Here is a 22,126-nt window from a genome sequence, read left to right on the forward strand (position 1 = left end):
GAAGAGTATCCCAGCCCCCAGCGGTGTGGTGAATGGTGACTCCCCCTTTATTTCGCGCCTGCTGCCTTTTTAGACGAATTAACAATTTATTTTGATCAAGCAGAATAAAAATATTGTTTTTTTTATAACTGGATTTTATTTTTGTTCCTCTTGATATTAAACAATATAACAACAGCAACGCAATATAACAGCAGCTATTCAAAGTATTTTTGATATAATTCCAATAGTTCTGACTTAATTCATTGCAAAAATGCCAAAAAATAAAAATGATAAGAAACCATTTTTATTTTTTTCTCAATTCTCCCATGTCTTGCAAGAATGCGACTCATACCACTGTGTAGCAGATACATTTACCTACATACCTAGCCCTATTTCGTTTGTGTACGCTGTGGGTCATATGTCCGAACAAAATGCCCAATGACCTTTAATTAAGTATAGTATTATAGTATACTGAGACTCCACAGTCAAACTAAATGTAGTTTTGTGGAGCATTGTATGTAACAATAAAGTTGTAACTTCTAGTATAATAAAATAACTAAAATAAATAATAATAATAGATATAGTTGGAAGGTGTTACAGTAAGTATTCGTTTTTTGAAGTTGGATGAAATTCAGGAACAATATGTTTCCTGTGTTCTTGCTAAATAGAAAAAAAACTAAAAGAACCAATAAGTTTAAAAAAAGCGAATTTACTCGTTCCCTTGTGGCACTTTACGATGTATACAATTAAGTATAACAACAGATACAAAACGGTCGAATCCCTCGGGAACAATAACGCAGCAGCACTTCCCCAATCAACAAAACTACAGTCATATTTGTTTTATCGTTATCTATCAACCCTAATGACTTAATGGCTTGATTGACCCGAATTGTGATCAATTTTATTGTTGCCCTAATTGACTCAAGAGCCACGAATTCCGCAGGGTTGTCACATCACAGGCACCTCCGCTCATAAACGCATGCAATCCCAATCTCCCAACCTGCATAGATGAAACCCTGGTGCAGCCGTCTCCCACCCTACCTGCATTTCTCTCTCGCTCGTTCGCTGAGAAAGTGTGACCCGTCTCGTTCACACCTCAAAATCCCATTCGGCCGTTTTCGTTTATGCTCGGATGCAATAGCCGGTGTGCCCCGCAGCTAAACATAATTCCGCCAGTCAGTCGTTCTCCGGACGTCGGGGGATGCGTGTCGCTGCCGACGGCTCGTTCGCGCTCGAAACATCGTACCGGCTCGGTGTGTTTGTGTAGGGATGTTTGCCCCGAGATAGTGCGGCCTATAAAGCGACGGAAGGATTTGTGACTGTGCTGTGAACTGTGTTTCAGAGTCGGACGAAAGTTTGCCGTTCAGTGCTGCTCCCGGTTTGATGGTCAGTTTTACAATTCGAGATATAACGGATGTGGTTAATGTGATCTGTTTGATTGTAGAAAGTAAACACATGCCAGATGATATTAGTGCGACGCCGACAATGTTGACGGCTGACAACGATTTAATGGAAGTGACGTTCAGCGGAAACATGAAATGATTTGGTTACAGGAGAAAATGTTATGATGTTTAAGCATTAACAGTTATTTAGTAACTTGATCTTACTGGGAAATCTGATGATACATTTTGCACCAGGCGATAAAATAACAATAAAATAAATGAACGAAATTGGTATCTTCTTTGAACTTTCGAATGTGAAAAATAAATCAGAAAGCGCTGTATCATAAAACTCATAATGAATTGATGGATTTATATTAATTTAAGCATTATTCAAAAATAAGCACGTGGGTGGAATAAATAATGACAATGAAAGAGCATTTTTGAGATGAACATGTAACAAAACAATTCATTATAACAATAGAGTATTGTTTGTGATTGAAGCTTACCTTTTTTATTAGTAATTACTTGTATTTGTGCAAGTTAATAGAATTATTTCCGTGGGTTGGACAACAGTTATCTTTTGAAAATCAATTAATGGTTTAACTTTTGTATAGGTCCTAACGATGCGTGTGTAGTACGGATCATTACTTGCATTGAGAGGGGATTTCACAACGTTATAATAAGTCCTCGGTACTAACTTTAAGAACGTTAATAATTTCTATACTTATATATATCTATGTTATCTTCGAGAATGCTAATTTTATTATCATAATTTTATTCTTTCTTACTTGCATCTTGTGAACATCTTAACGCTAATTAAATAACTAACCTACAAAACTTAAAAACTAAATCTAAAAATAAATAAAACTAATCTAAAAATAAATAATTACAAACTATCCTGCGGAATGGTGCCGTAGACGCTGGCAGCATTTCCCCGCTGTATCGCAATACTTATTCTTTGTGCGAGGAAGCTGCCAGCTCTACGATCACCAGTGGCGTCTGCTATCCTTTTGGATAAATCCTTGAATAGTGTAGATGCGGTCGGACCCCACGGGCCAAGGGTCTCGACACCGAAGGGTACGAAATAGTATTCGGGGCCGAGACCCCTATATTTGTTCTTTTTTAATTTTTCGGCCGCCTCTGCCGCCGCGCCGGCTTTTGCAATAGTACCGTGGAGATGAGACGGGGCTAGGGTGTCCACACAGGTGGCGTCCCACACCAGCACCCGTCCCATCTTCCACGGAATTAGTGACATTCCGTCGGGTCTCTTACCATCATCTCTTACAATACCAGGAGGCTCGAGAAGGTAACGCTAATTAGTATCATATCTCACAAAATCAAGAGTTTCTGGATGATCTCAGATTCCCAGAACCGTTTTGAAAATCATCGCAAATTTTTACACTTTGCCAATGATGGTGACTATAACAACGATAATAATGATAATCAAATACATAGGAAACAATCAACAGATCCCATTAACGCTTACCTAGCTGACCAATAAACCGGTAAAACAATTCAATTTCTCAATCCGCAGATTATATTATCAAGATCTCCACGACGAAATTTGCCCCAATACAGGATTGAAGATAAACAAGTAAGCTAATTATCCTAATTAAAGGTTTTGTTTATAAATCTATGATTAAGTTTTGCAGGTTTTGAACGATATTTGAACAACTAGGTATTAGTCAGCCGTAAAATTGTGCCGGTTTACAATAATCCTTTAGTTGTCCATGCAGATAAATTGACACTCATTGATTTATTGACCATGACTTTAGTTTCCGTCCAAGATTATATAGTAGTAGTAATGATCACTTTATTGTTCTACCTAAACACGGGTTTATAAAAAAATACAGTAGTTGAAGTACATAGGCGAAATTATACCTGTAAGGGATATCTTCCAGCTAACTTTCGAGTAGATCAATGGAAAACTCTAATCTGTTACATCAAAAGATGTCACCAGGTAGGTTAGTGAAATTTTTTTAAACGAGTCGTTTAATACAGTGGGTATACTATATCAAGTTTGTGATCAAGAAATTTCCATGAAGACAAAAGCTTCGAATCTCAATACAGGATTAAACATAAAATAAACAAATTCCCTAATTAACGTACATAATGTTTATGTTGAGTCTGTGTCTAATTTCTGTAATGCACGCTCCGTAGAACTTCGCTTTGAATTGAGTTGACGCGTTGTTACGACTCCTTTTGTATTTGCTGAGTCCACAGGATAATTATGTTGGTATCATTAGTATGACATGTCGTGTTTGACTTTAATTTAACAAGTGTATTTTAGGATAATTCTCTCATATACCATTGTTATGAACATTGCAATCTGAGCGTTCACATTAAACTCGCAAAGCATAGGTAGGAAGGTTTGCTTTGCTGTGCAAGTTTACATGTTCTTTATGAATTTGACAGATGACAGTCTGATTCAACGCAGGCAAGGTGACTTACCTTTAAAAAGCAGGTAGTTGACCGATAAACCATTCATGTTATATCTATTACTAAACAGATATCTACCAATGACACACAACATTTGCCATATGCCTAGGAAAAAATTACATACACCATTAAAATATCTGCAATTTTTACATTAGGTAAATACAGGTATCTTAGAAATCTGCACGTAAACATCTATGGTATTTAATTCTACAACCATAGAATTATAACTATTATAAGTGAAAGGATTCCTTCACGTACGAAAAAAGTCTAAAATATGACGCATCATTAAAATACCGTATCATTACAAAAACATTGGCACCTTAAAAATTTGGACCGGCACATACATCATGGCCGGTATTCCAACGAACTATTCGTAACAAATGTAGTGCTTGGTTAACATGTCTGTACCGACGTTCTATGATGGATGTACCCATTCTATCAATGTACCCAATGGTAGTCACTTTCACGTTATTCCGTGCTTCTTTTATTTTTACTACGTCGTTAGCATTATGTTCGTTAAAAGTAACTGTCGATTTGTTAATTGTAAGTACGTTATAGGTTAAATCAAACATTTTATTGGTTTCTCCAATAGATTATTACTATTTCGTAGTTAAGGTACAAATGTCGTCAATTATCTGCTACTACCTCTTCCCACGTGTTCGCGCATAGAAGTCGTTAAACTAGGCCCCTTCCTTCTCTGTTAATATCCTTTTTATTACCATTTATCTCAATTCATTAGGTATAAAATAGCATACATGGTTGTATTACTATAAAAGAAAATTTGCAGGTTAGATATTGAGAATGTCAACCTGTACCTGTACCTACATAGTTAGAGATGACGACAAATTAGTTTGAACTAAATTTCTTTTCAATAGTAAAAAAGCAAGATACTAAAATATTTATGATCACTCAACTATAAATAATAAGCCAAGTTGAAAAGAAACATCTTTTCAAAGTACTGCGGCCAAAGCGAAAAAAACTGTGGCCCGTATCGGCTTCTTTTCATTAAAGATCATTAGAGTTTGGACGAAAAATGAAAAATAAATAAAAGAGGCTTGCGGAGGCTTCTGAGGGAGTTTCGGAGCAAGTTCTATTATGAGGGAATTTCTGTGGTGACTACTTACGGTTTTATGTTTATGACTTTGTAAATAATATAAAATGTCCTTCGGATTTTTACTGTTTTTGTCGAAGAAATTTGTTGTAGAATCTATGCGGAAAAAGAAGAGACGTGGAATGTATGGAGCCCAACACATTCCATGACTCTTCTCTTTCCGAACAGACTTTCTAATTTGGGCTTTTTCCAGCTCCAGTTTAAAAAAATATTGTATCACTTAGATTTAATTTTACGTTTTGAAATTATAGATCGGGAACCTGATACGAGTAGTAAAATAGGTTTTATCTCGAGAATATCCTGTAATTTTTTAACATATTACAAATAGGGGTCCATAAGTAGTTTAAAATACCGTTAAATTATTTATTTTTGTTACTCCAAAGTTGATAAGATATTGATAAAATTCGAAGAGAAGACTATGTCCATGCTGCAAGCAACACTTACAAACATAAATAAATATAATAATGATGATCGCAAACTTCTCTATTTAATCAATTACAAATCAGAAAGACATTATTCAACTGCATTAAACGCATCATGATAACAGCTCACGCTATAAGGGAATGCCTGCAATTATTTACAACTTCAAAATCAGATTCAAGTTCTCAGTAACCTATTATCTCCATCTAACGAAATAAGTAACTTAATATTATTCACGACGTGACTTTAGTAATACAAAGTCATATCTGACTATGATGCTGATACGAGATGAGTCTTTGTTTTATTACAGCTATGAGGTGTCTTTATATTTATTTTAACTGGCAAAGCAGGCACGACTTGACTCCATATAAATCTGGCGAATACATTTTAACGTAATGGCCAAGGAAGTAGATCTTGGTGGAAATCTCACCTAGGGGAAAGTTGAGCGATTTGTTGTTCCGCAGAGAGATAACACTTTTGAAGTTGAACTGACTGAGTTTAGGTGCAGTGCATGGGAGCTATTTCGCTATGTGGTTCTCGCACTCTCGATATTATTGTAAAACATGGAAGATATTTCGAATAAGTAGTTAAAATTTCCTTGCAGTCCAAATTGCCCCGCTGCACCTTATTTAGTTGGATGTTTTTAAATGAACTGCAATTCCAGTATTCATGTTGATCGGATTATACAATTTGTATATTTTCTAAATGTGAAATACTTCAGTATTTATTTTAATAGTTCAAAGACATCCAGCATTATGTTAGTACAAATACAACCAAGCGACTTATTGAGATTAAGGTACAGTATTTAATGTGAACGATTTATAATGAATGGGATGCCTCACTACGTTACATCCACTACGATTTTAATGTCGTATATCCACACAATGCTGTTCACATACTCAATCTGCACAAACACATACAGCATTTCAGCATTTAATTAACCGGATCTAATCTAACAGTACCGGGAGCAGCAAGAGGTTGATGCTGGCTGCTCAGATAAAGGCCGACATGCACCATCGGGTGAACAGATAGGGTGCATTACACTGTCCTGTTTGACTATCCTAATTAGACCGGATTTAAAAAGATAGTCAACCGAACCCATTATTGTTGCTTAATTGTATTCTTTTTTACTATCTTTATTTAATTTGTTTACTATAAGATTAAGCTCAATAGTCAAAATCTATTTAGCACATATTTAATAACACAAACGGGAATTCCGCGATATACCTACTTTCATTATTTTTTACTTTAAATTCTTACGTTTCAGTTGAGTTGCACCAGCTGTGGTCACGGAAAGACTCTTTGAGACGGTTTGTGACAAAACGTGAGAGTTTAAAGTGTTATATCTATTTAGCGATTTCGAACTCGAATAAACGTCAGACTTTGATGACTTACAAAGTAACTATCATATTTTGTAAATGAAATAAATCCTTGCCACCCTTTTGCGTATAACTTAAACCATGTCGCAATGACTTGACTGTCGAAGACGATATCGGGCACGATATCGCATCCATAATTCTTAGCGCGTCCCCAATACAGAAGTGTCATGAAATCACTTGACGAGCACGGGTGGATTGTCACTCAGGAAACCCAGTATAAGTCCTCCTTCCTATCCTCATGGCTGTTACAGATTGAGAGGTCACTTTGCGCTAGTTCAACAACTACACCGTTCGCGTTCGAACCAATGTAAATAGTCTGCCAGATCTCGATTCTTAACGGCAAAGCTGGATAGTGCAACAACGGCCTTATGCAGCGATTGCGAGGGTAATGCAGTCTCCTCATTAGTGCTGATCCAGTGCATGATCGCGGCACTGACATTGACGGTAATGTGGCGATCGTGGTACAATATGTGGTCGAGGGATTTGAACTGTTAAGAGTCGGTTTGTTTATGCGGGCGAAGCATTAAAATGGCTTAGAAAAGGAGAATGTATCAGTGTTTTCTAATGAAGAGTTAGAAAAGTCACATTCAAGTTCTGATTATGTATTTTTTATGAGTGGTCCCATGATAAAAATCGTTTAATGTGACTTTTAAGATAAGTCTCACTCTTTTGTTTTTCTTAGAAATCTTTTATAAAGAATGTTATCACTTATCATTATTGTTAATAAAGAATGTTATCACTTATCATTATTGTTAATAAAGAATGTTATCACTTATCATTATTGTTATCAACTATTATGTTATTTTATTCTTTTGTCTATCCCCCCTTTGTGGAGCTGGACGTTTTGATCTTGCAGCTCTGGTAATTAATTTCCAACGATCTTGATATATCGCTACCTTGAGCAATCTCATTATATTAACTAATAAAAGCTAACATTAAAAATTATGTTGTGTTTATTGTTAATCTAATCTCAAAACATCTGCAATATTTACTCTCCTGTATAATAAATTATAAATATCAAAGTTACTGACCTAACATTACTAATATCTATTCGAAATTATGTTCGCCATCCGTTATAACGCAAGCCATATCTCGTCAATACTCGTATCCCGTCATAAAATATTGCATACATTCCGCGCTGTTTACGTACAGTACCAAACATTTATTTTATAAGATCCGGACGTTTTGTAAACAGTCTAATTTTGAGCCTTTGATGTAACGGGATTACTGACTTATGGAGCGGCGGAGTGTTCAACAAATGTCAAATATGATAAAAATGATTTATACATAAGAAATTGGAATAAATATTAGTAGACCAACTATGTCTATTATGATACATGATGTTTTAAAAAATACCTACGTCAATAAAAACCAAATCAAACTTGTACTAAGTGTCAAAATACAGCCAAAGTAGATTGATATAATTTAAGATATTCAAAGTGATTTAAAAGTAAAGAAAACTGTATCTTTTTTTATTGAATCAAAAGATATAACCACTAAAGTATTTTTCTTAGTAGAGTCCTGCGCCTCCTATTCGAAACCAGATCACGGTCATGATTTATAATACAAATATTGAACAAATTTTGTCGTAAGCAACGTTATGGTCTGCTGCCATCCCGTTCCCGGCATTATATTTCAATCCTGATTAAATGATGGCCATCATAAACAACTTTAAAGGGAAATTCTGACACAAATGGAACCAATTATGGCAATAAATGAATTACCTATTAAAATTCACCAAATTAAACGCTGTTTGGTACACTATAAACTGTTCAAAAGTATGATTATTTATGTTTTAATAGCTGTTTGCAGAAAAGCAATTTAGTTTGTGATGACCGTTGGTACTGTGTTTGCATTTGATTGTTGGGCTATTAACTTGGCTGGTACGATTCCCGCTACAGGCGACTCGCATCAGTGTTTTGTTTGCAACTTATATTTTATTTTTGTTCATGAAATGATCAAATGAATTCATCATTAAGACAGAACCGAAACTGTTCGTTAATTTATAGTGTATACCATCACACATATTATGCGACCATCTTATTGGGTATTAGTACGCTGTTTACAAGATTAATAAAATCCCATTAAAAATTCTGAGACAATTTCATAAAAAAAATGTGAAAGTACTTTGTACCTTTCTAAAAATAAATGTCAGGCTAGATTGTTACATATTTTTTTTATCAAGACTTCCTTTTTTATGTTTTATTTAATAACTAAAATCAACAATTTTAAAAACACGAAAATTAAAAGAGGGTGTGCTGGTTATATAAATTGAAACACGATGTATTTTAATGCTCCAAATTTTTATCATAACAGTTACTTAGTCATCCTAAGATTTCTGAAACTGTCCAAACTGTTACAGTGATTGGCGGCTAAAATAATCAAGGAGATCATAAAATATGTAGCGGCTGGTCTCAGCTCAGTGTATTTTTTTATTAAAAAAGTTTCCATGTCCTGTCTCCGTAGGTACGTCGCAACGGCCGATGTCAATCTCCTTATATTAAACATTTTCGGCCGCAAATCAAACTTGTCGGAGACCTACGGAAATTATGACTAAATTTTTTTGATTTTGTTGAAAATTTATGGGAAATGTGTAATAGTTTTATTAGTTGTTAGTTTAGGTTAAGAAATTAGTGATTTTTGGATTTGCATTGAATTGTATTGTATTGTAATATTTGACATCGTTTAGTAAATGTTAACTAGATTTTAAGATTGACATTGAATGTACTTACAAATACAAAGTAATTACATTCTTCGTAATCGTGAATAAACAGTATGACAAAAAGTACTGTTGTTATTGAATAATGTTGGGATACGATAAAATGTCTTTAGACCTAACATCTTTTTTATACGAAAAGAGTTAACTTTGTGAAAATACTCGATTAACAGCTCTTTATGTAACACCGGAATATCGGTGAATCAATCACTTAACAACGACATTTTCCAGAAATCTATCAAAGTCAGAAAGTTTTTATGAAAAATATCGAAGGCATCAAATTTGACAGAATAAAGAGTATTTTTTACCTGGCACGTCCAAAGTTCAAAAACAAAGTGTCATGATTTCCGTCTAGCAACTGTCAAATTTCGTATGGGCCAACGTTTTTCGATCGTTTTTCGCATTCGAAGTTTGTGGTGGAACCTCTGATTTATTAAATATCAAGAGGGAACTTGTAACGTCGTTTGAAACTTGCCCGGAGTTGGAAAATTTGTCGTCCATCTTCGTATTAAGATGAAAGGAGGCTGTAGACATCCTGCTATAATCTGAAGCATGGAATTGGTCGAACGATCTTCGAAGCAAGTTTTAATTAGTACCTAAATCTTAAAATACCGGGTACTTATTTGAATGGAAAGTAGTAACATATACTTTGTGGATTAAATGTTACGTTTTAGGAAAGCGCTTTGTAACAACGGATTTGTGTTTGTCAATTCACATGTGATATCAAAACGTATAATACCTTCAACTCTTAATGAGTTTTTTATGCATAAGTACAAGTTTATAATGATAAATTCCGTCTACCAATCTATTAGTTTTCTTATTCATAAAATATTCGTTACTTTGTTTTGTAACTTAATTTATTCGTTCATCGTTCGTTTCCTTTAATTCGTTGAAAATCGTTGAAACAAATAGGACAGTAATCAACTTAAGCAACCACATATGTATAACTTTGTAGACTTCTAAACGCCAAAACCCATTGACACCTTAATTGAAGGAAGGCATTCAAATAAAAAACGTACCTAATTACAATCCCTTGGTTTTACATAAAGGCAAAGGAAGTGTCTATTAACACGTTCTCATTAGTAGGGAAGCACTCAATAGGCAAGGAACTACACCTTTTAACCTCTGTTGTCGTCTATAATACAAATAATTTATTACAATAACTGTCTTATTTGTATTATAGTAAGGTTAAAATTACCTTGATGACTACTTTCTGCTGGCGGTCAAAAATTGAATAAGTAGCAACAGGAGCTCTTTCCGCAATAAATTACTGTAGTGCTCTAACATTCGTTACGCTTTTTGGGGCTTCTTTGAATTGGCTGTATTGTTTCTTTAATATAAAAGACTAATAAACATCCAAAAGTACCTACATATTATTTTGCTTAAGTCTGTGAACGTGTATGTAAACTTATAAAAAACTAGCACCCGCCCCGGCGGCTTCACATGGGTAGAACCTCAACAAATTATACAGTTAAACCTTCGTCAATAATCACTCTATTGATAGGTGAAAACCACAAAATCCGTTCAGTAGTTTTTGAGTTTATCGGGAACATACATACATACAAACAGACAGACGCGGCGAGGGACTTTGTTTTGTAAGGTGCAGTGTAAGGTACTTATCTCTTTTCTAGACTTTTATTATTAATGCTTTAATAGACTCGTAAATAAGCTTTTCTGAATCTAGTATTTGGGGCTGTCCATAAATTACGTCATCGATTTTTGATGATTTTCGACCCCCCCCCCATAATCATCCAAAAATTATGCTTCAAATGACCCCATTTCCTCCTACTTCATGCTACCGTCATCCGATGTCCAGACCCCCCCCCCTCATTTGAAATGACGTAATTTATGAATAGCCCCTTTCTTTTATCTTGATTATTCTCCATCGTTTTTAACTTTGTCTGTCTAGGTTTTAGTTTTTGTATAAATATGTACATTTTAATGATTTTTTAAGTCATAGGAAATTACTAGGTAAGTACGTTATTTTAATTAATAGACTTTCGGGATTAAAAAATCTTTAAGTCTGACCTAACTGATATGATTTTGTTAATAATGGAAGCAGATTTTCCATTATTAACAAAATCATATCCCGTCGTTCGAAAGTACAATAATAAAAGGACCCCGTGACGTTATTACTCGAACAAAGCATTTGTAAAACTAGACAGTTAGAGCTTTTGTTTAACAATAGGCAATACGGCACTCCAACACCTCTTTAGTTGTTTTATGGCGCTTTCAAGTGCCATTGTGAAATTTGTGAAAGACGACTATTTATAGTGTCCTCTATTTGCCGCTATAAGGTTTTTTTATGTACTTATCTAGAGTTTACTCCCTGTCATCATGAAAAATTCAGCGTAGCGATTTCGCCGTCATTAAAGTGTGACATCACGAATTCACGATATCCCTGTCTAAAGTTATTATACTTATTATTCTAGCAATATATTATTATATCATGGTCGTATTTATATCACTTGTCATGTCATGCGTCCTTCGCACTCACATACTTCTTAGAATATTCTAATGCCATATGGCATATGCTGCCATATGGCAGGCATCATGTCAGATGATAAAAAACCTACCATCTTAGCCCTAAATTTCACATCAGAATATTGAAGTCATACATATCCCATCAACAAAGTATTTATTGTCGGTCTAATGTAACACAAAAATATCATAATACAATTCTATCAAATCGTTATTAAAAACTCACGATGATAATCAAAGTGCGAAATTCTATTAAGATTAATATATGCAAAACAATTTAAAAGTCGTAGGTATACACGGTTTATTTTATAACTTTTAAGATATCTTAATTAAAGCTATCGTTCAGAAGTAAAGTAAAAATAGGTGAATTAGCCAGTAACCTATTAAATAAATTAGTTCCAGACGAGTGGATTCGAGTTTGATTGTACGTCTTAATAGCAATAGAGTAAAACACACTACTCACTCTATACAAAATAAAAATACAGGGAAAACGTATAGTTAAGCACAATTTAACCTAACTTTCTAGTGAATTATATTACATATAGAGTTGTGTTTTAAACTAAAGAAAATTATAAAGAAGTAAATTTACCTACGTAATTGATAATAACAACACGATCAAGAAGAGAAGATATAGTACTTTTAGTAGAAGATAAAGTACCTACTTTTAGTTGAAACTCCTTAGTCTTTGCTGAAACTGCCCAGACGGTATTTGTTTGTGTTTAATACAACAAAACATAGTTTAGGGTAAACCAGCTTGGTCACTCGTTTTAGAGAGACTCGGTTTAATCGATATAAAATATGTATTTTATATCGATTGGCATTTCTTACATCTCCATAGAATGAAGTTCAGGGTGTACTTTCGTTTGGGCCAAATACATTTCGCCAAATTTCACTTCCCAACAAACTTATCGCAATAGTTTCATTTCCCAAAGGTACCTTTAGCAAAGTCACACTTCGCATATAATTTATTTGGTCAAATTATCATTTGGCATGATTTTACTTTGTCAAATGTTATTAGGACAAAAACTTATTTAGCAAACGTTTTTTATTGTATAATATTATATTCCAAAAAGATGTTTGGTCAAAATTGTCACTTTGCAAATTTGACAAATAGGCATCTCTATTTAAATTTGTACTTTTTGTTATGTTAATATCGGTACGTTAAATTCTACGTAATTTGGGTGGGTTGGGTTAGGTTTGAACTGCGATTCTCACAAAACGGAACTGCTATCAGAAAAGTGGGTTAGGTTAGGTTAGAACTATGACCCTCACAGAATCGAAATGCTATTAGAAAAGTGGGTTAGGTTAGGTTAGAACTGCGATCCTTACAGAAACGAAATACTATGTACCAGAAAAAGGTCATCGAAGTGGATTAATTAATTTAATAGTATAACGAGATCTAAAAAATTTGCATGACATTTTAAACTAAAATGTGGTTTAAATATTGGTGGTTATTTACTATTTTTGGATTACAATGATTACTTTGGTGTTATTTGCTTTAATAGAATAGCAAGATGTAACAAATCTAGTTATCATTTTACATTAAAATGGAGTTTTAATTTTAGTGATCGTTTACTACATATTTTTGGCAGTAAGAATGTTTTTTTTTTGACGTTACATTTTCTGCAGCCTCCTAAGCTCTCTGTTGGTATGTAAATTGTATGCCATGCAATATTTTGGGACATGTAAGTTATGCTTAATGATACATTTGACTAAATAATATTTGGTAAAATGAAACTTGTCCAAGTAATTATTTGCTAAACAATAACTTGCCAAAAAAGACTATTGCTAACTGAACATTTGCGATAAGTTGTTTTGCCGAACATTTTTTTGGGAAATGATAATTTGGGAAACATAGTTTGGAATGTGATACTTTGGGAAACGTTTTTGGCCCATTCGTTAGTAAACCGAAGTTCAGATCTCTTTAAAACGAGTGACCAAGCTGGTTTACCCTAAGCTATGTTTTTAGTACGATAATATCCGACTATCGATTCGCTAGAGGACCGATAGTCAAATTTGAGTTCAATATTTAGTGTGAATATTTATATTTTAGATTTTTAGCATTTGACTATATGAACCAGTATTTATGGCGATATAGTGGCGATGTGGCGAATAGCTTTTTTTACTGATTGTTCATTATTATTTGCAGCTTCAGAAAAAGGTACTTTCAAAGATGAATCTAATGTAAAATAATACATTACAGAAGAAATATGGTTAAAGCTTTTAATTCTTTTGAATATTCCTTTAACAGCAAAGAATTGCAAATTGAACTCACTAAGGCCAAAGTAAATACGGAAAACCTAACGATATCGAAAAAACTGCAGCCGCGAAAGAAGAAAATGAAATGTGCAAGCCATTATGATAACTCTAGAAATCTGCATGAAACCACTGCACTGATGAAACGGAATATTGAAAATTAAGAATAATATACAGCATACGAGATATTAAGTAAATATTATGCACATTATATTAAAGGAAAATAAAAGCGTACGCAGTCGGTAAACCAATGCAAATATCGGTAAGCGGATTGCATTTTGATTAAGTAGATTGAAAAGTAATGTGTTGTTTCGCTTTTTTTTCACGAATGATTTTTGCAGCTGAAGTGAAAATGTTTCAGATAATTTCTATAAAAGGATTCAATTGGTAAGTTTAGCCTAAGGACTATACTTAAATAAACAGGAAAAATATGTAATTTATTGTGGTCCACCCAACGACATTTAGTCAGCCTTGTGGAAGTCAAGATTTCCTATTGAGCATAAAACATTTTACAGCCATTATACAAGACCGGGAAAAGCAAATTTAAGTGATCTATTAATTATAGACTGAAGTTACTATGTAATACGTGTCCATGCATTACATTATTCGGGCCCTTAACTTATCACCCACGTAAACCCCAACGTTAATTGTTACGTTATCGTGCCTAATAAATTAATAGCCTTTCCAGTGTACCCTATAGGCTGAATTTATCAGCCAGCTGGACGATGAGGCGATTACGTCGGCTTGTTTTATGGTATCGTCGAGAGCTCGATCTGTCCAGGCACGGTCTTTACGACCGAAGGATTTCGAACGTATCCCACGGATCCCACAATGAATTCAGTACTCAGCTTCAACCGGAGTACGACATAAGTAACTTCGGAGATAACGGCCTGATCTAGAATTTTCTGTATCTTGGATAGTAAAAATGCGCTATAAATAAACTATTAGAAAGTTTTAGTTCACAATGATGGTCTAGTAGCAGCATGATAGTACTTTCATATTGGTTTTCTAGTAGCATCTTTAATGAGCCTGGGATCATAAAATGATGCAGGCTTTGCTCTTAACAAAATCAACTGCTATCTGGTCTGCCAAACCAGTGCACTAAAGCTTTTAGTATGAATTTGGATTCCCCACGATGTTTTCCTTCACCGATTAAATACATATTATATGTACTAATGGACAGTACGAGTGCTTAATAATACCTACACATACAAAGATTGAAATAAAAGTCAAATAACACAACGTTTGAGAGCAGAAGACACAGTTTTAAATTGCTAAAGTTATCAATAAAGCTGTTACTTTCTATGAATATCCATACCACCGCACAAAAAACCTTAAAAAAATAACCGTATACTTAAAGTAACTTTTTCTACGAAACATATAGGTCACCCATAGAGAAGAAGTGTCAGAGAAAATATTGGTTTTATAGAGCAAAGCTTACCTAAATATCAACATCAATTTGATATTTTTATTTTGTTAATCCACCTAATTCATAAAGTAGCAGACTGTTTCTAAATAAGTGAGAACTATTTTTCTTTTCTAGCTTACAAAGCTTTTGTTAGGTACCAGTCTGAGCCTTGATTGAATCGGTTTGGTAAATATCACTTACTGTAATAGAACATTTGGTATAGTAATATGGTTCAGCGTTTTGCCAGACTTAGCTTTTAGGGATGTGGTACACTCTCACTCATATTATTCGGACGTCTAAGTACTTTAAGTTTCATATAATATGATACCAGTCAATTAATACGTTGGTGCTGCGCACAGGCTTTCTATAATTGTAAAAGAGGATTGCTACACGAGCCTAATGCATATTAGTAAAGGATTTCGCAGAAATTAAAATAAAAAAACAGAAAATGTAATCATTTTTCGAAGAGCAACATTAATAAGTTCCCAGAAACTTTACCAGTCTGGCAGCCTATATTAGATGGCTTTATCCACGTGATCATGATAAAATAAGTGTCACTTTTTAACACCACATGATTGAAAGGGACGGACACTGTTTTCATCACGTACACGGCCATAATATCCGTGCAGGTTTCCAAGCCACAATCTCCGGGGTAGAAAAAAATGCTAACGCTGTATATAGTCAGTTTAGATTTTGCGTTAGCAATTTTACAAAATAATGTTATACGATAAATCGTTCTCAATATTTAATTCTCATGCCTTAAACCCGCTGATATTGATAAACCCATTTGAACTATTTAAACTTTTTTGTACAAAAGAAAGCAAAAAAAGTGTTCATCTTCATATTCATTCCCGGTGTCAGCATTCCCATCCCTCCGCAGTACGAACCCGATACCTAATGTACTACAATCCTCTAAGCGAGAGTATCGATAAACCTTTGTTGAAGCTATTTCAACCATTCAGCTTCAGAGTTCTCTCAAAGCCGTATAACGCAAATTGCACATATCCTTATCTTCTATGTGAGGATCTTCCTAAGTTATGAACTCTGGGTGTAACGTCAATAAGCTAAGAGCTGATGTCGAGAAAAGGAATGTTTGTTTGTAATTTTTTGAGGTTGTCAAAGAATTTAGAAAAATAAATTAGTTGCATTGGAATTCGACCGATCGATATTAAAACAAGAAACAACAAGTCACTTTTTGACTACTCAAACAAAAGTAAGTAGTTAAAAAACAGACTTTAGTCCAAAATCATACTTTTTTTTTAAATTAAGTATTCCCAATCAGATACGACAAGAATACATGTGTTAACTTTAGTTAATCAAGATTTTTATGAAATATTTATAAAAGTTTTTTTACTTAAATATCAAGAATAGTAAAAATTATATCGAATTATCCATGAGTCTTAATCATCACTTATCAGGTTATAGTGTTCTAATGACGAAATGTGCGACAAACTTGTATTTAGAAATCTATTACGAACAATAATAGTACATTGTAGGAGAGGACGGAAAATCGCTAAAAGATGGACGAGTGAGTTCGAGGGCCGACACGTTAGTGGAGGTCCTCGAATAATACGAGTCCATCTTTAGCGTTTCCGGCCGAGGCATTACATAGTGCTTTTCACGACTACTGCGAGGAAATAAGAAAACATTTGCATAACTATAAGTACTAGCCCGCGATTTCTCTGGTAGCAAATTACTAGCCACTGCCTGTACTGTCTCTTGAATTTCGGTAGGCGTAAGAATATAATTTTCTTCACTAGAAGAACTCATTTTTATAGCGAGCGTAGATACGCGTTTCTTATATTTTTTAGTCAAACATAATTTACACTATCCAATTCAGTAGGTATTTTCAGATCCCGCCTTTTTTTACTTTTTTTACCAATTTTAAGAGGCGTTTTTCTGTTATTTGCTTCAAACCGACTGTAAATTAGAAGCGTTTTTGCTAATAAAACCACAAACAGCTACAAAAGTAAAAAACGCCTTAAGCGTGAACTGAATGGATAATTGTTAAAAAAAAATGAAGTGAATGGTTTTGATATTTCTTTTTTTTTTAAACAAGAAATTGGTGCTATAAATAACCTAATTTTATTTTTGAAGGAAAAAGTTGCGCAAAAAAAGACCTTTTATTGATTTTTATGTTTTAAATGATACTCATTGCTGTAGCGAACTGTCACCAATGACAGATGATGACAACAATGAAACATTGTAGTAGTGGTGCTTCAGGTGCTACAGCTATTGCCTACTTTCCAGCTTGGTTTTAGACCATCTATTGCCACATTTCCGAACAGTGGCGTGAAAAAATATATACTTCAGCCCTTGGACTATAAATGGTAATGAGACAGATGAAATCGAACTTGCCTCGTGAAATTTTGGATAATGATTTGGTGTAAGGAAATACTTTTTACGCGTGCAGAATTTGTACGCGAAGGGATAATTTTATGTGTTTCGATATACTTAGATTATATTACGCATAGGCTTCTTTCTTATTGAGACATTTGATTTAATGTTATTGTGCAAATCTTAACCATTACAATAAAAAAAATGAAAAATTCGTAGTAATACCTATGAAAAGCGCATACACGAAATGATCACAATGTAACAAACCAGTTTTAAATCCTAATAAAAATCAGACTAGATTTACAACTATGTCACAAAAATGTAAAAATCCGTTGAGATCCATAACTATTCATAAAATACTTTAACATAAAGTCGTTTAAATTTATACTACAAGCAGAATCGTATCAAGTTTCAATCAAAGGCCTTAGTGCTGATAATGATCTTTCATCTCCAGTTTACTTAGAGCTTCCTTGGCCCCTTGCTCTTTAATTAAAAGTGAGAAGACGGGGTAGTCCTTAGAACTATCAGGGTTCTAAGTAAAATAGGCGCTCGTGATAATTACTACCTTTCCAAACCAGTTTCCTCGAAAGCCTTTCATAATGATGCTTGCGGTACAAGAGTTTATACATAGCAAGATAATTATTTAGAAGTTGTCATTGTTTATAGCGTTACGTGGTAATCGCGAACTATTTACTTGTAAACTTCAGTTCGTAATTTCTTCATAGTCAAGGGACATTATCGTCACGTGGAGATAGTTGAAGTGAAGAAGAATTAACATTATTCGTACTTTGCAATGACGAAGCCAAATGCCACCATAAATTTAAATTTCCTATGAGTGCTTCCGTACTTTGTCACTTCAAACTCTGAGGGGCGAGAAAAGAAGTTTAGTAACCCTTGTCATTTTTTTGTACTATTTTTCTTAAATATTATTCATTGTTTTAGATACAAATATGACCGTTTCCGTGAACTAATTTCGCGGACCACATTTTGGTGAGTTGATAGATGAGCCTGTCATATCTGAATAATTTTGTGCTCAATTTTATTTAACGGCCTGAATATAGTACCTAAGTAAAAGCTGATGAATAAAGAACTCAAGTACCTTATCTCACGTGAATTGGAACCATCTTCAGTATGCCCATAACAGAAACAGTAACTAAGTTGCATTCAAATAGATTTCTCCAACACGCTATACGATACTAACATTTTGACTAAAACCGTCATTTATGGTGCAGCCATTAGGTGCGGCATATTTAGAGCCCACGCCGTGTCGTGATGGACCCGTCTATCCGCAACTTATTGCGGCAAACTCTTATCTTTCTTCCAGATTACTACAAAACCTACCTTATTTCCACACAAAAGAGTCGTGATTTCAAATTAATTGTAAAGTAAGACATGAGGTTCAGAAAGGAAGTGGATGCCATGCTCCTGGCGATCAAACACTGAAATTGTTCACGTTATGAACCCGTTTTGGACATATCTGCTAGCAACCTTTGCCGCTGGTGTATTAACATTTTCTGTAAAATTTAAAACCGTGGATGGAAAATCTTCAAACATGAGTAGAGCTACAGATAAAATTTGTGGTATAGATATAGACGTACATATATCCAAACCTGAAGGATAAGTTTTGAAGTGTATTGTTTACTAAATGTACAAGGGTTTTCTGTGAAAACACTTATCGACAATACATTTGTTTTGCCATAAAATAGGAACAATAGAAAACAATATACACAGACAGTTGAAGTAAATTAATAACCAAGATTAAATTTGCTTTGAGAAGGAATTTCAAATTATAATTTATAACGTATTCAATACTATATCAATATTCACGTCCAACCGAAGTTAGCACAAAGAGCCTATTGTAAACTGTTTAAAGTCTCCCTTTGAAACTAAACTTAGATTAATTTCTAAGTTCATTCTAATTGACCAAATAATTGTTGGAAACTTGCATTTACGGACGCTAAACGCGTTTTATGGTCAATAGGATATTTTACGAGTATTGCCGCACGAAATAACAAGCTCTCCTGAAAAGGCTAATGGTAGACGTTTTAGGCATATTCACTCTTAAGAAGCAATTAAGCTACTTTATTTCTTTCATTAGATCGCGATTCAGTTAACGCTTTATTTATGGGAGAAAGTTTCTTTATTCGTCGAATAGTTTCCTGGGAAAGACGTTCATCAGTGAACTTTGTTACACTGTTCCTCGCTTCGAGTCCAAGTGCTAATTCAATTAAAAGAAATTCCGGATTTGACTTTACAATGAATTTTACTTTGTTTTGTTTGAGTAATTACATTACCTCTACCCTCGCCTGGGGAGTAATAAGCAATGCAATAAAACCTGGTATTTGCGGGGTTTTGTAAAGCCATTTCGTTTTTCATTTAAAATTTTACTAGACCGTATTTATGTGGATGACATCCAAAGCCAGATTTCAGTTCATCGTGGAATATTTTTGGCGATGGAACGATAAGAATTCTAGGCCAGATCCATGATAATATTTGCATTTGCGTGTGTCAGAATTTACGGGTTTAGCTCAAAAACAGTCTTTATCCTTATATCGCTTTGATAAACGATGCGTACCGAGAATCCTTTACAAAAGTTTACTATATAAGTTTCAGTAAATTTCATGCGTTTCTCACGCAAGTACCGACCGATCTGCGTCTGTCTCCTGAATACTAATAAGTTAATCTTTTATATCACGTTTTTGTGAAACAAAGAGATGAGGGCAAGTATGAGATAAAACGTCCACTTTATCTAGAGCCGTCGTTAGCCGCGTGGATTCCCTCGGCAGTCCCACGTTTAGAAATGAAAAGATACGCAAGGGGGGTCTTCTATATGGTTTTGAACTGCGGTGGTCGAGTGTGAGCCTGTATTAAGCAGCAGCGGAATTATGAAGCATGTGCTCTTTGAATACTAAACGGCCATTTTGAAACGCCGGTCCGGTGGAAGCAAAGCGACCGTGGCAGCGGCATTCATAAAGATACCAGTGTGACTAATGTCGATTTTTTTGTACCCTAATATCTCGTATTCATATGTTAATAGAGCCATTCTCGGAGCCATCGGTGAGGGCGATAACGAATGGGTATAAATAAAATAGTTCAGTTTGAAAAGTTAAAACATTTAGTAGACGACTACTGCACTGCGAATTGATGATGTGTCGTTTAAGTTAACTGGGATCGCAATGTTTGTTATCTATCAGCAGTAGTAACGAGGCTGGGGAACAAATGGAACAATTAAGCATTAACTGTTAGAGTCTGCACAAGGATAGATACCTACTAAATATCTAGAAATTGAGAAGATTCTTGTGCATTTAACTCCATTACTGTTGTTCCTTTCATAAGTCGTGGTTGTTTCTTATATCGTTATCGTAATATAGATTTTTGCAACTCAAGGGGCATCTTACGCGTGCTACCGACCCTTTTAAAACTATATACTATTCTGCCCGTACAACTACGTACAGTACGTACTTTACTGTAGTCCCTCGAGGAAATATATGGCAAACATCCTAAATCAAATCTCATTTGCCTATCTCACGAGATAGTTTAAAATGCATAGTTCGTGAATGTTAAAGAGCAGCCCTTGGACACTATATTTCCCTAGCCTTAAGGGCCTTCCCTTGCCAGTTAAGGTCTCGCGCGTCCCAAGGGATGGAAGGGTTCAGTCCACCTGGATCGATGACGGTCACAAAAGGGATGCATGGAAAGGGTAACCTTGGAGTTACGAAGATATGTGTTGGAATTTTATTTGAAGGGATTAAATTAGAAGTGGCGATACGATAACATTACACAATTAATATGAAACTTGGCATAATATTCGCAAATGTATGCTATGTTTTAAACTGATCTCCCTATTAACTACTGAATGATAAATGAAGAATATTTGCATATTATTTCATGACTACTAGAAAGCGAGAAAACATTTGACAGGAATTCTCACTTGATTTTCTTTATACATATTTACATATATGTTGTATTTACAAATGCTGTTAACTATAGACGAGTGCAACTTTAATTAAATCTACACAATACTTCTTCGATAAATACATAGATACTTACCTATGCTTCCTATAGTCTGTCGAATACACCTTGGCGGGCTTGTTTGATTTGTACCTTATACAGGTACAAAGGTTATATTAGATTTTAATTTACTTATTGTCAAAATATAGCCAGGATCTAATGCCAGTTTTCCAAAATCGTTAAATACTTAACATTCCACCCAGAAAA

The 22,126-nt window shown here is 34.5% G+C and overlaps 1 protein-coding gene across 3 annotated transcripts in view; it reads left to right on the forward strand.

The window, feature by feature from the left end:
* LOC134673309 (uncharacterized) overlaps positions 1 to 22,126 on the forward strand; it is a 317,469-nt gene that overhangs the window by 181,575 nt on the left and 113,768 nt on the right. The window contains exons 1-2 of one of the 3 annotated variants that reach the window (XM_063531274.1): positions 1,151 to 1,365; positions 2,896 to 2,955. The exons of 1 other annotated variant lie outside the window; for it this stretch is intronic. The gene's annotated coding sequence lies outside the window, so the exon portion shown is untranslated. Of the gene's footprint in view, positions 1 to 1,150; positions 1,366 to 2,895; positions 2,956 to 22,126 lie in introns of those variants that run through there. One more of the 3 variants, XM_063531275.1, reaches the window with a different exon arrangement.

This window comes from Cydia fagiglandana, chromosome 18, assembly GCF_963556715.1.
Source record: "Cydia fagiglandana chromosome 18, ilCydFagi1.1, whole genome shotgun sequence".
Taxonomy (NCBI): domain Eukaryota; kingdom Metazoa; phylum Arthropoda; class Insecta; order Lepidoptera; family Tortricidae; genus Cydia; species Cydia fagiglandana.